The 12689-nt window shown below is 40.0% G+C and overlaps 1 pseudogene; it reads left to right on the top strand.

The window, feature by feature from the left end:
* The window catches only part of LOC100426405 (glyceraldehyde-3-phosphate dehydrogenase-like), a 52314-nt pseudogene that overhangs the window by 15447 nt on the left and 24178 nt on the right, over nucleotides 1-12689 (top strand).

The raw sequence follows: 12689 nt of genomic DNA, 5'->3' as shown, positions 1-12689 counted from the left end.
TAGTCCAGAAACTCCTCTCAACAAATGAATATTCTCTCACCTCCAAATCATGTTGGGGAGTTATCAGAGCTTTGAATGAAGTTCTGAGTCTCTCTTCATGATAGACAGGGGCTAACTTTTCCTGAATAGTGTGCTCACTGTGCTAACTGAAGAGCTAACTCCTTACCTCTTCCATCCCTTCTCTCCTTCCCCCTTCATGAACTGAGCCCCTTCAAACTATGGCCTTTGCTTCTTTTCACCTGCATTATTTTGGGGTTCAGGGTACAGAACACAGAGAGAGGCTGGGAGAACTAACTCATTGCCATAACTCTGGTTCTAAAGAAAACTGTTCAGGTGGAGTACCTGTTAATCCATCCTTATTAAATTCATGGTAACTTACCTCTTAGTATTCATAGCCTCTCTAGCACTGAAGTTTTCCATCCTAAGTGCCTTGAATCAAACTTTCTGATTGCCCTCACGTTCCAGAGACACATACACAAATCAACTATTTGCGAAAACCAATCATTATCTCCTAGAGGAAGCACACCCATTGGCATTCTTAAAGCTTTACAACTTCGGACATCTTACATGTGAGGAAACCAAGACTCAATGAGGTGAAGTGACTTACTTGCCCAAGGTCACATGAGTTAGAGCCAGGACAAGAAGTCAGATCTGCCCTCAATCCAGGGATCTTTCTGTTATGCTATCATGCCTTCCTCAGGATTTTGCTCATCTTTGGCTTATGCAACTCTGTATCTTAAGTTGAAATTACTCCCATAGCTTAGAAATAGGACAATTGCCTCATTAGCATTTTCTTTCTGCCTTTCTACATAGGAGTCTCAAAACACTATGGACTGTTAAAGTAGAAAACTGGGGCCTCTTGGAGCCATCTTAGATCCTCAACAGGTGTGTTAGTAATCCCAAATTCTGGAAAGTCATTGCTGGTGTGTTCTCAGTTAAGATGTGGCCTACAGTTTTGGTTTCCAAAGGCTACAGTGTCACAAGTCTTGCATATGGATTGTGGCCATGAATATACTTGAGTGACCTATGTTAAGTACTGGGATCAGGTAAAAGTGCAATGTGATTGTCAAATCCTATTTTCATTTTTCTTTCTCTCACTCAGTTTTCTCATTCATCAAATGAGTATTATTTGAGATCACTGTGTGAAATAATCCAGGAAAAAGGCTTAACACTGAGCATATCTAATAGCCAATGCCTTCCAAATAATAGATGTGAGTGAAAATTTAACTCACCTATGTTTAATCTTCCATTGTATACATGAATGTAGCAATAAAACATTGTGGAGAGGTAGCATAACATAAATAATGAAATAGTGGACTCCAGTGCCAAACAAATCTGGAATCATATCCTGACCTGGTCACTTGCTAACTGTGTGATCATGGGTAAATTACATAACCTTTCCAAGACTCAGTTTTCTCATTCATAAAATGAGTATTACTTGAGATCACTACATGAAATAATCCAGGAAAAAGGCTTAACACTGAGCATATCTAATAGCCAATGCTTCCCAAATAATAGTTGTGTTATTGCATTCCTTTGAACTACCTCAGTCTTCACTACATAGTAAGAGACCTTGGATGGTCAAGCTGCTAGATGAAATAACTACATTTTTTGGCATATTGGTGGTGCTAATATTTATTCTATTACTTTTTTCCCCTTTCTGTAGCTCTCTTCATTACTTTCACACGGTAAACATAAACTTCTTCTGATAAACAAAAAAAAGAACTAGTAAATTTCATTATAGTTCTGTGTAATACATGTATTTTTAAAATTAAGTGTGTCTGTCTGAATTCAGATATCATTTTGAATATAGCTGTTGAAACTCTTAGTTTAATTTAAATATTTGTATTACATGGCAAGACCCAGAGACAATATTCAATACATGGTTTTCAAAATATCCACTTTACTAAGTCCCTTCTCTGCTTTAAGTTTTTGTTCAAATCTTACCTTCTTAATGAAGCTTAATTGATCATCCTATTCCGCAAGCTTCTACCTTCTCCTACACCTACCATTCCAGGAACTTTCACCCTCCCCTACTCCTGCCACATCCCCTCAGCACACACACACATTGGCATCCCTGAACCCACTTTATTCTGCTCAATTTTTTTTCCCACAGCACTTATCACTGTCTAATATACTGCATAATTTTTACTGTATTGTATTTTTCCACATGGGTAAGGGTTTTTGCCTCTCTCTGTTTCTCTCTCATTAATACTTTCAAGTGCCTAGAGTAGTGCCAGGGACATACTAAGAGCTCAGTAAGTACAATAAGTATTGATTGAATGTTTTTTGAATGAATATACTGGCATATTTATTAAACTAGATCTTCTTAAATTATCAAATAACTATCTTCTTCTTCTTTTTAGAAACAGGGTTTTGCTCTGTCATCCAGGTTGATCATAGCTCACTGTAACCTTGAACTTCTGGGCTCAAGAACAGAGAGAGATATATATATATACACACACACACACACACACACACATATGATATATGATATATAGAGAGAGAGACAAATCCCTGAGCCATTAACTTCTATTTGTCTTCCTGCTAAGCCTAACTAAACTTTAGTAATGACTATTTATGTATGCATGTATATATATATACACATACATATACATATATAATATGCATATAAAGGTACATCCATATACATATGTAAGAAGGTTATATTTTTTAATGGTGCAATAACTTTTAAATCTCTCAAACTGTATAGTATTTTTTCTTCTTTTCTATTTTGAGGGAAAGTTTATTTCTAAAGAAATAGCTATTTCATCACATATCCTACAGAGTAATGAGTGACCTAGGATTTCTCCATTTTTACCTAAATTAAACTTGTTAGTTGCTGCTTAGCCCTGACTGGATTCATTTGATTGATTGATTTGTGAGCATTCATGTAATTAACTTATTCACATTCCATTATTTGTCAGGCATTGTGCTAGGTTCTGTTTATGTATGATGAAAGGACAAAATTCCTTCCTTTAAAGAATACAATCTAGGGGAAGTAATAGACAAGTTTAAACCGCGATTATAATGTAGTGTAAGTGCCTCATTATAGCTGACGACAGGATGCTAAAGGAACACAAGCAGTTAGGAGATACTGATAGTCTGTAAGTAATCAAGACCACTGCCAAATTCACCCTGAGACAGTCAGGTTTTCAGGATAGGACCAGCCATTTTGTCTGCTCTGAGATAGGACCAGCCATTTTGTCTGCTCTGAGATGGTAATTGCTTGTGGTCAGAAACAGAAGGAGCAAAATATATTATTATTATTACTATTAATATATTTGTAATAACAATGATGGTAAGGAAAAGGCAGTTTATAGAATAAGAAATTCAATCTTACTCATAATTGAAGTAATGCAAATTAAAATAATAATGAAATAGAATCATTCAATTATTGAGCACCTACTGGGTGCCAGGCATTGTTAAAGGTGCTGGGGGTATAGTAGGGACTAAAGCTGACAAAATCATGGTTCTCAAAGAGCTGGTATTCTAGTTGGGGAGACATAAAATAAATAAATGAATAAATAATAGGTAAGTGCATGAGCTTATAATTAGAGTCCTGATTGAAGCTCCGTTTACTGGGGGGTCCACTGGGCCCATGAATCCAGATAGAGGTCATTTTCATAGTCCCCAATTATAAAATTGAGATCAACATACATGAAACTTGGAGAAAATCAATGGGATGGACAACAATATTACAGTTTTGCTCCAGGCTATGTTAACTATCCTAATCGTTTGTCATAAAATATTCTGAAAAAGAGCTGCACAATCCAGACTTCCCTCAAAACACTATGACATTGATAACTTCATGCTGATCAGGCGAAAAAACAAGAGGCAGTCAGCATGCTGGAGACCTTGGTCAGATACATGCACTCTGGAATGTGGTAAATAAACTCTATCAAGATTCAGGGATCTGACACTTCAATAAAGTTCTTGGAGTCCAGTGATCATAGGTGTCCTGGGATTGCCTCCAAAGCAAGAGATAGAGCACTGCATCTTACCTTCTCTACTCATTAGGAAGCACAGAGCCTGATGAGCCTTTTGGGCTCTAGAAGTCACACATTTCACACCTAGGAATATTGCACCACCCATATTCCAGTGTCATAGAAGGCTGCCAGCTTTTACTGGGGTCCAGAGCAGAAAAAAATGCTCTGCAACAGGTCCAGTACAAGCAGCCCTACTGCTTGGCCCATAACTTCTGGCAGAGCTGTAGTGGTGGACATGTTGGTGCTGGGAAAGTGGAGTTGATGGTAAGTCCCAGGAACAGACTCACAATGAAGGCCCCTGAAGTTGCAGAGCATTGCTATGCCATCTGCAGTGAAACATTATGCACTTTTTGAGAAATAACTCTTGATGTGTGTAACTGTGCCCTGGAAGACATAGAATGTGTGACCATGGGATACCAGGTACCCAAAACTACCCATTATGAGTTGGATTATTTTGGTGCTGCCATATCATAAAGTCAGACATTCCCAGCGATAGTCCATTAAAACATGAAACTGGTACATCCAGTATCCAGCCCAAGCAGCACCAGAGGGCCAAATAAACTTCATGAGCAGGTGGCCCAGGACCTCATGGCCACAGCTACATCAGCACCTCTCCCTCAGTTGGCACCCATGCCATGCAGGGATCCCTATATGATCAACTTAAACAGAAGGAAAAAGCCTAAGCTTAGGTTATGGACAGATGAGCTTGGCATGTGGGAGCAAGTAAAAAATGGACAGTAGCTTCCTTACTGCTACCCTCAGAGATGAACTAGAAAGACAGCAAAGAAAGCAAATTTCCCCAGTGGGCAGAGCTGCCACGCAGTGTACTTGAATACCCACTTTGCGAAGAAAAGAGAATGGCCCCAAATAGGAATATCTATTAGTCATCTGTTGCTGCATTACAAATTACTTTAAAATGTAGGGAGTTGAAATAACACAAAACTCACAGTTCCTGTGGGTTAGAAATCCAGGTGTTGCTTGGCTGGACCCCCCAACTCAGGGGCTTTCACAAGGCTGCAACCAAGATGCTGGGTGAGCTGGAGCCACCTCCAGGCTCAACTGAGGGAGAGGATCTGCAACCAAGCTCTCTCATGTGATTGTTAACGGGATTCAGTGTCGCACATGATGTTAGACTGAGAGACTTGGTTCCTTGCTGTCTGTTGGCCAGAGGCCTCCCTCAATTGCTTACCACATGGGTCTCTATAGGACAGTTTGCTATGTGGCAGCTGGTTTCTATGACAGTGAGCAAGAGAATAAGAGAGGGCAAGCAAGATGGAACCAGAGCTATTTTGTAACTAATCTCAGAAGTGACGTCCCATTACCTTTGCTTTGTTCTATTTGTTAGAAGTATGTCACTAAGTCCAGTCCACACTCAAGGGTAGGGGATTACATAAGGACACCAATACTAGTAAGAGAAGATTATTAGGAGCCAGCTTAGAAACTGTGTACCACAAAACAGACTCATGGGCAATGACCAGTAACAGCGGCTCGTTAGAACATTGGAATGGCCTACTAAACATGCAGCTCAAGTGCCAATTGGGTGGCAATATCCTACAGATGGAGTGTCATCATTCAGGACAGAGGACCTCTTTATGAGACTGAATCTCCTCTATTAAGAATATAAAAGGTGGAAGCAGCAGTAGTGTCACTCACCATTACTCCCGATGACTCACTCTGGTAATTTTGGACTCTGCAGGATTCAAAGTTCTGGTCCCCAAAGGAAGTACTCTCTTACTTCCTTTGAAGTAAGGGGACAGAGCAAAGAATTCCATTGAAGTACAAGGTACAGCTTCTACCTGGACACTTTGGAACCTTTGTGTCCAGAGGCAAGTAGGCAAGAAGTGCCACCATTTTGGCAGGAGTAATAAATCCTGATCAGCAAGAGAAATGGAGCTGCTTTTAGACAATGGGGTCAGGGATGAGCCCGGGTTATCTACTTGGGGATCTCTTGATAATCCCTCACTCAACTATAACTGTGAAAGAGCACAGACAGCAGTCCTGGTGTAGGAAGGCTATGAATGCCAAAGGCTCAGATCCCTCGGAGAAGAGAGTTAAGGTTAAACCACCAGGAGAGCCACCAACACCTGCTGAAGTAAAGGTTGAGGGTAAGGGAGACTTAGCCTGGATAGTAGAGGAAGGAGAGGGTGAGTGTCACTTTGGCTCTAAGACTAACTGCAGACACGTATGTTTATTGCGGCACTATTCACAATAGCAAAGACTTGGAATCAACCCAAATGTCCATCAGTGACAGATTGGATTAAGAAAATGTGGCACATATATACCATGGAATACTATGCAGCCATAAAAAAGGATGAGTTTGTGTCCTTTGTAGGGACATGGATGCAGCTGTAAACCATCATTCTCAGCAAACTATCACAAGAACAGAAAACCAAACACTGCATGTTCTCACTCATAGGTGGGAATTGAACAATGAGATCACTTGGATGCGGGAAGGAGAACATCACACACCGGGGCCTATTGTGGGGAGGGAGGAGGGGGGAGGGATTGCATTGGGAGTTATACCTGATGTAAATGACGAGTTGATGGGTGCTGACGAGTTGATGGGTGCAGCACACCACCATGGCACATGTATACATATGTAACAAACCTGCACATTGTGCACATGTACCCTAGAACTTAAAGTATAATAATTAAAAAAAAGACTAACTGCAGAGATGGGATTATAGTTTGTCCCACTAACCTCCTTTTTCTAAGATTCTTTTCAGGAAGAGAGGACTATGGGAACCATGGTGGAGCTGCTCCTTGAACTTGTGTGGAGAAGGGGATCTGTGAGGTAAAGGCTAGACTGTGGTGACCATGAAAGTGTATTGCTCAGATCTCCCTTCTAGAGAACCAGGTGCAAGGAGGTAGGCAGCCAACAGTCTCCAGCTGCTGCATCTTTGAATACATCCAAGCATTCACTTCAAGGTCACAGTCTACCTAGGCTGGTCCAAGCCAATGATTGAAATGGGAAGTACTACAGCTGGGTCATTTTTGGCTAACATGACATTCCTCTGATGAATAATCTCAGCTCTGGAACTCTCCACTGGCCTGGCTGAGACTTGCGGCGAGTTGCATTGCAGTCTGAGGTTCCTTCTTCACAATTCTCCTTCCCCTTCTCTCCTTCCATGGAGGTCAGACCTGCGTCACAGTCTGAAGGCTTTTCCTACCTGCTCCCTTGCCCCTATATCCTTCATGGGCTTTGTTCCCCAGTAAATCTCATGCGTGTCTAATTCCTTTTTGGGGACTGCTTCTTGGAGGACACAAAACGACCCAGAGCAGAGTGACCTTATTTCTTGGAGTTGAAGGTAAAATTCCAGAAAAAAAGTATCTTCAATGTAGATAGATTCTAACTCAACATGTAAATGTCCCAATTATACAAATCCAGACTGCAGTGTAACTTTTGGAGAATAGATTTATACATTAACGAACACTGTAAATACCTGTTGCTATGGTCAGTTGGACACTGTGACCAAGCAGGTAGCTCCTCAGATGGATATATGAGTGCTTGAAGGAGTGAAAGTAGGAGTTGCCTACTGCTGTCCTTTCCTGTAAGACAGAGTCTTGATTAATGCCAAGACTTTGGAAATCCAGAATACTAAAGGGTAAACTGTAATTCCATTTAAGCTCCATGATCAGAATGAGAAATAAGTAAATAAAATATTGAATGAGTCAGAATGCTCTCCTCCTTTGCATGAGCTACTCTGCAGGACGTTTTTCTGATTAAAGGGCTTAAGCAATTTATTTTAACAAAAGTGATCAGTAAGCTTTCCAGCAATCAAAGTTGCAAGTTAAGTAAAAGATCCCTTGGAAATTCTTGGCTTGGTCTCTTATTTATCACTCAGAACTTTCTTGATACAAAAAACCATTTGATATTTTCAGTGTTTCCTCCCACACTACTCCACCCTCTGCATTTTTCAAAGAAATTTAATAGAACTGCTGTGGCTTTTTGGTTTCAGAGGCAATTGAAATAATATGTAAGATAGATACACAATTAGGGGATAAATGTGTAAGAAGTCAAGTCCTACTTCTGTCTATTATGACTGAAACTTGTGCAAAACAAACATCTCATATCACAGCATGTTTATTAAACATCTAAAAGATCTTGTCTTGGATTTTTTTTATAGAACTAGAGAAGTTTTTAGTCTTTTTTTTCTAAGAAACTGAATAGTCACCAAAACCTGATTGAACCCTAAGTTCTTTCAAATGTCAGTGCCTCCATTAAGGCTAGGGAATGCTCTGGCTTTATTTTGATTAAAAATTTGAAGAGCAGATGAGCAGTAGCATTAAAAAAAAAGAGAGACAAGAAAGAATGTAGGCAAAATTTTTAAAGCTATAAAAATAACAGTTAATAGTTACTGAACACTATGGGCAGGTTTATAGAGATTATCCTATTTATTCCAAAAAAGAACCCTGTAAGACAGGATGCCATTATTATCCCCACTATCCAAATAAGAAAACCAAGATTTAGAGAGGCTAAGCAACATGCCCAACGTGTCACACAGTCAGGTCCACATGATTCTAGGGCAGGAGTTGGTAAACCCTTCTGTAAAAAACCAGATGTAATATTTTCAGCTGTGCAGGTCTTACAGTCTCTGGGTCTTCATTGCAACTACCAACTTTGTTGTCGTATTGTGATAGAAGCTATCAATGATAACATAAATGAATGAGCATGACTGTGTTCCAGTAGGGCTTAATTTACAAAAACAGGCCAGCTAGATTTGGTTAGTGGGCCTAATCACTGTGAATGTTTCTTGTTCTTAGGTGGGACTCTGTTTTAAATTGCAAAGCACATGAGTTGCTTTCAAAGTAAATGTATTTTAAATCCTACAGAGAAAATTCTAACCAAGTTGAATCTAACTAAGCTACAAAACTTATTCATTCGGCAAATACCAGCTGAGTGCTTATTGCTGGGATGTTGGCAATATGGTGGTCACAGAGACCTTAATGGAGTCTAATGTGGAAAAAAGACAAGTAAATAGAGAGTTATTATTTCCATACACTGTGATAAATGCTATTTGATGGGGCAGGGATTGGGATACCAAGAAAACACAGCAAAAGGGCAACAAACCTAGCCTGGGCAATTAGGAAGCCTCTGGCAGAACAGGCCAATGGTCCTTTGCCAACTCTCTGCTCCCACCACCCAGCTCCACTCTCCAGGAGCAAAGGTTATTTAAACAACAACAGCTGGAGCATGGCTTCAGCTAGCTGTCCAGTCTCCATGGGCTTCAAGCTCAGGCCCTTTGTAGTCTCATGAACCAGGGTCTGCCAATGTCACCTGGAGATCTGTTCAAAGAAATCACCAGTTTGTTTTGAAGGGTCTTGGTTTCTCTAGCTTCACCTTGAATCCTGACCCTCTCTAAGAGGCCATAGTGCTCAAACTCAGTTGTCATCTACTCACCCAAAGAGTGGCATTTAGAGCAAGTGGGTAAGCCTGGATTAACCTACCAGGGCTTCTGAAACCTGGCTGTCTATGAACTACTTACATGAATAGCATTCTAGAACTCTGAGCCTAGCGATTTAGAAAGTACTTGTTAAGTGGATGACAAGCCAACTTTTAAACAAGCTCCACAAGTATGTCTGGTGTGCATGAACCATGTTTGGAAACTGCTGGCCGGAAGGATTTCTAAAGATGCATTTAACCTTTCCAGCCAACTGTTTATTGCCATGGCTACATTTACAAACATCTTACTAAGAAGGAAGGGAAAATTGAAATGGTTTTAGGGATGTTTACCATGATTTCTACCTTCCCATCACTACCATGTAAGGACAATGGTTTGATAGGCTGATGTGTGGGAGTAAACTTTGTTGCCCTAATATGTTGAAGAATGGTCAGGAGTTCCTCTTTGTTAGGTAACAGAACAAAAATGTGAATCTTGGATGGATGATACCTGTATGCTTAATTCAGGCATGCTTTACACGGTAAAAGAGCAGTAGCTGTGTATAAATCGAGCCTAGCAAAACACAGGAGAATTCTTCATGCCTTCAGGTTCAGGATGGGTGCTGCTTGGCAGTCTTCTTAGACCCAGAGTTGGTTTAAACTAGTTGGTTTAAACTCAGTAGGGTTACTGAGTTCCAGTTGGCAAATGTCATAAGCAAAGGAAGGAAAAGGGTTAAAAAAGAAAGAAAGAAAGAAAAAAAAAACATACGAGAGAATGTGTTAGAAAGCAACGAGGAAGAAAAGGTATGTTGGAGTGGTAGAAAGTTTCCTATTTCCTGATTATGCTTTAAAAATTAGGTCAATTTTTGGGTTTGGGGTTTTTTGTTACTCCAAAGACCTAGAATTCTCAACTTCTATCACAAATCAGGGCATTTGGGTAGAAACAGAGCTACAAGATTAGCAGGAGGGTTTTCAACTTTAAAAAAAAGTTTTGGGGCCGGGATGGGTGGCTCATGCCTGTAATCCAACAGTTTGAGAGGGTGAGGCGGGCAGATTACTTGAGGCCAGGAGTTCGAGACCAGCCCAGCCAACATGGCAAAACCCGTCTCTACTAAAAAATACAAAAATTAGCTGGGCATGGTGGCGTGTGTCTGTAGTCCCAGCTACTCAGGAGGCTGAGGTGGGAAGATTGCCTGAGCCCAGGAGTTTGAGGCTACAGTGAGCTATGATGTTGCCACTGCACTCCAGCCTGGGTGACAGAGCCAGATCCTGTCTCAAAAACAAAACAAAACAAAAAAACGTCCTGTGTCCCAATTCTCCATTCACTGTAGTTCCTATTACTAGCATATTGGAAAAAGTTCTCATCCTGTATGTTCCTTAATTTCTTTTTTATAAAATGTGTCACCCGGCTCCTGGGCATTGCAAAGGGCCGGCTTACTTTACCTAACAAATATGACTTAAGTGTCTTCGCACTCTCCAGCCTATGGGTGTAACTCCCCATAGCTATGACCCCCAGATTGTTACTGAGGCCTTTATGAACACTGCAAAGGAAAACAGGCCTGCTTCTAACCAGTTTCGACACAGCAGGAACTTTCCCAAATAGTACATTGGCTCTGGAGCAGAGTGCACTTTTTCATCTTACTTCGGAATGTATTTTTATTCTAACATTTGAATATGGATTCTCTAAAATGCTGGGAATTCAAATGGACTTTAAATAAAATAGTGTTGCCATTCTCGGAAGATCTTGTTCCTAGGAAATTGGAAAGCAGGCCAACTTCTCATTCTTAAAGATGAGTTAAATACGCAGAGGGAGGGAGTAATGTCACAAAGAAACTGAAAGGCAGGTTTGTCATGGATTTGGATGATCAACATTTGGCTGTACTGAATGAGACAGTTCAGACCTTATTTTCCCTCAGATCATGCTCCATTTTAAATATATTATTTTTACCATTTTAAATATATTATGAAAAGTATACGTAAAGAGTGTTTTAAATATATTCCAAAAGTTATTTTTTGAAAGTACCAATTATTTTGTAGGTGGATCAGACTCACCATTAGTGTGGAAGAGAAAAAAAAATAGAGGATTATACTACCCAAGTCTGCCTGGGAATGAGGAAGACCGTTCTATTTTAGCATACGAAGAAGTTAATATTTTAATTTTCCTCTTTCCCTTTCTCTGCAATTCCCTCCTCCTTCTCCATCAAGGTAAATTTTCCATGATGGGATTGGTCTGACACAATGATGGGAGGAAAGAAAGGAAGAATAGGCTAGTGATTTGCTTTTCCCTAAGTCTAAGATCTTTATTGGAGGGAGGCAGATTGGTGAGAGATAGTCTCCATCACTTTCTGATGGGTCCTCCAAGGTATAGCTACTGAAGGGAAAACAATTCAAGCCCTCAGAAGCAAAGGGGCTAAGTAGTTTTTGAAAAATAGACACATCTCAGTAGCTTTGGATTATCTACACATTTTGTTGGTATATTGGCCAGTTAATAAAACCTTTCAAGTAGGTTGGGTGCAGTGGCTCATGGCTGTAATTCCAGAGCTTTGGGAGGCCAAGGTTGGAGAAGTGCTTGAGGCCATGAGTTTGAGACCAGCCTGGACAACATATCAAAACCCTATCTCTACAAAAATAAAAATTTTAAAAAGCTAAGTGTGGTGGCACACAGTTGTAGTCCTAGCCACCCAGGAGGCTGAGGCATAGAGATAATTTCAGCCTAGGAGATGGAGATTATAGTGGGCTATGATAATGGCGCTGCATTCCAACCTAGGCAACAGAACAAGACCCTTTCTCTAGAAAAAAAAAAATTATTATTAAATTTTAATTTTAACTTTAAAAAACTCTTTCAAGAAATGTTTCTGCATACTGATAACATACCCAATTCTAATTCTACTACTTGCACAAAGCCATCAGACTGTTTGAGATTCATGAAATGAGATTCGTTTAAACATGTTTTTTATGGAGAAGGAAAGAATAACCCAGAGATACTCAGTGATTTTACCAAGGTTACACAGTTAGTACCTGGCAAGCCAAAGATTAAAATCTATAGCTAGTGCACATGCATGCATGTGTGTTTCTCACCACATCTAGGGAAGAAATGTCTTGAGAGACATTCTGAGACTCATTAAAAAATTAACCTAATGGAGGTTGAAGTTGAGGATGTCTTAATTAGTTATTAAATTTATTAAACCAGACTCTCTGCTGAGGTCCCTCAGGATACATTCACATTAAAATATTTCAAGCCATATAAAATCCCGCTTTAATTACTAAGTATGCATGCCAGCCTGGAAAGATGGGGTTTCAACCCGACTGTCAATAAATAC

This window comes from Macaca mulatta, chromosome 1 (assembly GCF_049350105.2).
Source record: "Macaca mulatta isolate MMU2019108-1 chromosome 1, T2T-MMU8v2.0, whole genome shotgun sequence".
NCBI classification, from domain to species: Eukaryota; Metazoa; Chordata; class Mammalia; order Primates; family Cercopithecidae; genus Macaca; species Macaca mulatta.
The sequence above is the reverse complement of the archived record's forward strand: the minus strand, read 5'-3'. Positions and strand labels throughout refer to the sequence as shown.